We start from the raw sequence: 5,118 nt of genomic DNA, 5'->3' as shown, positions 1-5,118 counted from the left end.
AGAGCGTCGTTAAACAGAGAGTCAATTGTATAAACGACATCTTGGTGCTAAAGCTAAAGCAACATTTTATCTATGTCCGCTGCGATAAAGTACCGTGTTTTGCTTCTTGAATCTCAATTATAGCTTGACTACGAAGAGAAGGCGGATGACCGTGAAGCGAAACCTCATTTTGTACCATTTGTAACTAGCGACCCTTTATACTGAGAGATGCGACACAGGCGTACTGCGCGCTGATTGGTCACTGGCAAAAACCGTCCAACGCTCAAGTTCCCGTCCATAGGATTTGCATTGCGCGCAACACGCGCTGAAAGAAAAAAGGTGGATTCCTTTTAAAATACGGAAAACTACGCCATTTAATTTTTGGTTTTACATTCTTTAATGTGTTGGTTACCTATATCTTGCCTTCACTAAGGAGAAAATTTCCCCAGGAATTTCTGAAAAATTGTTTTGTTTTGCCAGGCTTACGTTCAAGGTTTTGTTTCTTGTATCCTAAGCGATATTTTCGACTTTGATGGCAAACCAATACATTTAGGATATACTTTAATGTGTTAACTTACTTTCTCTCGAAATTCATGGTGTTTTCTTTCCTGTAATATTAGTTTTAATGCTGGATTTTCCGATTCATGAAAAAAGCATGCTTTGGCGACATTCGGGATTTAAACACACGCCAATCAGGTTACTGTACTCAATGTTAAAAAATTTGTATTTACAAACAAACAAAGCTGGATAATTGAAGGATTCTCTTTTACGTGATTTATATAATAAAGTTGTTGCTTTAAAACCATTAGCAAGTGTACGTTTGACCTTTTTTTTTTAGATTTTAAATCTGATAGCGTGAACTTTTGAATCAATTGGCTTCTACATTCTAAAAACATTTTAGTTCTTTTTATTTCCTCCTGTTTTCGCAGGGTTTGCTGCTATATTAGTACATATAAATCCGACGTTTATTTTAAAATTATCATGATATTTGATAATTTCGATATTTATTTTTGGAAACACAAAGCTTGCAGTATCGTATATGAATATTACTTAGTTCCTCAATTTTCGAGGCTATGTAGCATGGTGGATAAGGGACGCGCTTAGAGGTAGGGAGGGTGTCGGTTCGATTCCAGGTGGAAGCAAAATCGTTTTCGTCAGCACATTTTAAACTTTTAGTATTATCACTGCCATAATTAGTTTTATCACCAATTAAAATCCTATAATAATTTTTTACTAAATAAAAATTTGTAAAAAAATTTAAAAAAAAAGATTTTTTTTAAGTAGAAATTTTTTGAAATGACTTGCACAAATAATGCACTCAGTTATTCTTTTACAGAATTTGATTTCAATTGAGCGAAGAAACGATTTTCGTTGTAATTCAGTTCTACGGATTTCTTCCTCATACGATATTAAAAGCTAATGTGCTTGAATTCAAAATGCTCCTGTAAAAAAAAAATAGTTGAAACTTAAGTAGTTGAAACTTAATTCATCACTGAAATTTATTTAAAATATCATATATTGATATTAATGAATTTTTAATATGTTAAATGTGTTTAATACATGTATAAAAAGTTCTACGGTTGGGGTAGTAAACATAACCTCTTAACATTGTGAAGGCTACGCAGCGCTGCCGTGTTAGGTTTGCCTCAATATTATTAAAAATTTTTATAAACCTTTAACAAGATTTGATTTGCGTAGTGTTTAAAATATATTTCATTCATTAGTCTGTATCAAAGCAAAATGTATGGCAAAAAAATTCAAAATTCAGCTGTTTTAGATTTAACTACTCTCTTAACTAAATTTATTGAGCAGATTGCTTGTTTATTGTACTTAAATGCCTTAGGTACTGGCTTTTCAAGTACTTTTCAATTTTTTAAGGAACGAATCATGCAATTTATCGGGAGTCGGGAGTAAGGGGCCCCAACAAAACAAAACGGGAGGGGGGGGGGGGCTATAGCTTGTTTAGCTTATAGGTAAATTCGGTCCAGCGGAAGATTTATTTCGAAGGACTAAAGAGCAATATTGTGAAATACCACTTGTCCCAAATATATCAATCCTTGAAGGGAAAAAAAAAAAAAAAAAAAAAAAAAAAAAAAAAAAACACGATATGATACATAAACGGCAAAATTAAGCGTGGAATATTCATTCTTGACAGCGTGAAACTGGCTGCTCTGCGCCAAACAAGCGATAACGCGCCAGGCGCGGATGCCCTCGCCAATTCGAGTTGGACGGTTTTTTCGAATCGGAAGTATGCGCAGAAACGCTATTTCAGCCTGTGTCGCATCTCTTAGTATAAAGGGTCGCTATTTGTAACAGGTGGAATCAATCAGAAAGCACCTAAAAGTGAGAGTCGTTCTCACTGATCCTATCTATCACAAAATAATAACAATCAACCTATTACAAACGATACAAATGATGTGTTTGCTTCAAGGTCAGCCGCCTTCTCTTCGCGGTCAAGCTGTAACAAGACGTTAATAGGAAACCGCACGCAAAATGCAAAACACGCTTCTTTACCAGAGCAGAGATACGAAGAAAGTAATATTTAGCCCCAAGATGACGGTCATGTTGCTACTTAACCTATGATTGAGGGCTTTAGCTTACACAACAAAATTGCAACCGTCAGCTGAAGAAAAGAAGCAACGATAATAGCATTTGAAACATTTTATTTTCATGATTTAAAATAAAGCTTTAGACTAAACATGAATAAACAAAATGAAATACAACAAGAAAATGATTTTCCCCAAACAGTATAAAAAGATGACTAAATAAGTTAAAACAAAAGTGAGCACAAACAATCATCCTCAAAGAAAAAAAACTTTGAACTCGTCGAGCATAAATAACGAAGGGAATTTTCATTTAATATAAATATACATCCAACATCACAAATACACAAACTGCTTGTTCAGAAACACGAGACTTAATTCTACAAAGACTAGGCTACAAAATTTTAACACATTTTAAATATCAGTGTACATTCAGTACCCACAAACGTATACAACGATATGTTAAAGCATATTAAATATGCGTACGAATTCTTTGGAAAAATACTCACGTTCAGCTTTAACTGTAAGAATATATGTGTGTATTACAGTATTCGAATAGAAGGCATTCAAACTGATAATTTCGATTTTTTCTGCTGGTTACACCGTAAAATCTAAATTTCAGTATTTATAATTAAAGCAAATGAAATTATTTAAATTTAAACAAAGTTCCTCTAAGCGAAAATGTAACAAAAAAGCAATCTTATCACAAACTTGAATGAAAGGATGAAAACTTCACTGATTTGTAAGAAAAAAAAAGGAATTTCTGCACTATTTACTTCTGTCAGTTTACGATTCAAAACGTACAACATAAATAGTTGGGATGAAAAAATAAATTGAAATTAAACAATCGAAACGACTATAAACATTAAATGCAAAAATTATTTCAGACATTTCATTTTAAAACAGTAGTATGCTAACAGTAGTATTTAACAAGTAGTATGCTACTATTCATTTTCTTCAAGCATGAAAAGTCCACTCGATTCAATGTGAAAAACTTTTAATTAAATATTCAATTATACAACAGTAAAAACTACAAAGTAACATTTTTAGCAATAAAAGTGTTATGAATTACTGAAAATAAGCAAGAAGAGTTACTACGCAAAATAATTAAAACTTCATTTTTAATGCTTTTTAAAGTATAGTTTTTTAAACACATGATCATTTGCGTAAATAAAACATAAAACTAATTTAGTCGGATAAAACTTTCAATAAAAGAGGAGACATAAAATTTATTGGTGAGGCGATTCGATTAATAGTGAATATAATGGTAATAAATACTTTTTTAAGTAGTCAGGACGCATAGATGTAATTAATTATGACGATATAGTCAGACGTTTCCGACCTTTTCCAAAAAATCGACATTTTTTAGGAATTTCTAGAGATAGGGGAGGGTGGCCCAAAGTGGGTAGGTTTTCAAAGAACGCTCGAAAATTGTAGTTTTTGGATTTTAATCGCAACAATTTCGGTTTTATTTCCTAGCAGGGTTCTTGAACTTCAAAATAAAAAGTGATTTTTGTATTATTTCATACCCAATATTTATTTATTATCAAACTTAACAAACATGTGAAGAACTCGCTTTGCCCTACCATTGAGCCCAAAGCGGGTAAGCTTAACTAATTGTGGTTTGGTACATTTTCCAACCAAATATGAAGTTATAAATGATTAAAACAGTTGACTAGCTACCTGCCATCATATAAAAAATATAAAATAGTTGTACTTATCCAATTTAAAGTCAGTGCATTTATTTATAAAACATAAAGAAATAACTGAGTTAGTTAATAGACTAATTAATTGTGCCATCCTAAAAAATGACTTTTTAAAGTTATACTTATCCTATTGAAAGAGAAAATCTAAGTCAGCACACGAGTCAAGAAATTTTAAATAAATATATGATTAAATCCTACACCCGCTTTGCCCAAAGGCACGTTTTTAATTTCAATAATTATAACCTTAAATTAATAATTGAAAAACGGAATGACCATCGTAGTTTATCGGTGGATAGTGTCAGAATAAGTAAATATTACTGACAATAAAAAAAATAAGCTGGTCTTCGACTAATCACAAGTTACAAAAAAACTTTTTTTTAAATGTATCATTTCTTTTATTTTAAGCCAGGTTGCGCCATGTCGCTTCACTGCTGCCTCGCTGGGACTGATAATAACTCGGGGGTGTTCGGGTAAACATGACATACGTATTCATCGCCGCTAACCCACCTTGGGGGGGGGGGCATATGAAGGTCTACCCGCTTTGGGCGACCTACCCACTTTGGGCCACCCTCCCCTACACTTGACTATTTGTGTCACAACTTAGGTCGAATGAAGGATACGATACAAACTCAAACTTTTCAGCAAAAATTCACTCATGCATGTATTTACAGGCCCTCCCCCCCAAAAAAACAAGTAAACAATAGTAATAATAAAATTAATTAGCAAAAAAGTTTTTTTGATCTTCCAGCATTGTAAAAATACAAGAATTAAAATCTGTAATTAAAAAAAAAAACTACCTATTTTTTTTTCTTCCTATTGTCAATTATTCTACGAAGTTTTATAAAAATATCATTTTTAGTTAAAAAGCATTTATTTTAAATATGCCAATT

Source organism: Uloborus diversus, chromosome 10, assembly GCF_026930045.1.
Source record: "Uloborus diversus isolate 005 chromosome 10, Udiv.v.3.1, whole genome shotgun sequence".
Taxonomy (NCBI): Eukaryota; Metazoa; Arthropoda; class Arachnida; order Araneae; family Uloboridae; genus Uloborus; species Uloborus diversus.
Note: the sequence above shows the minus strand (reverse complement) of the source record.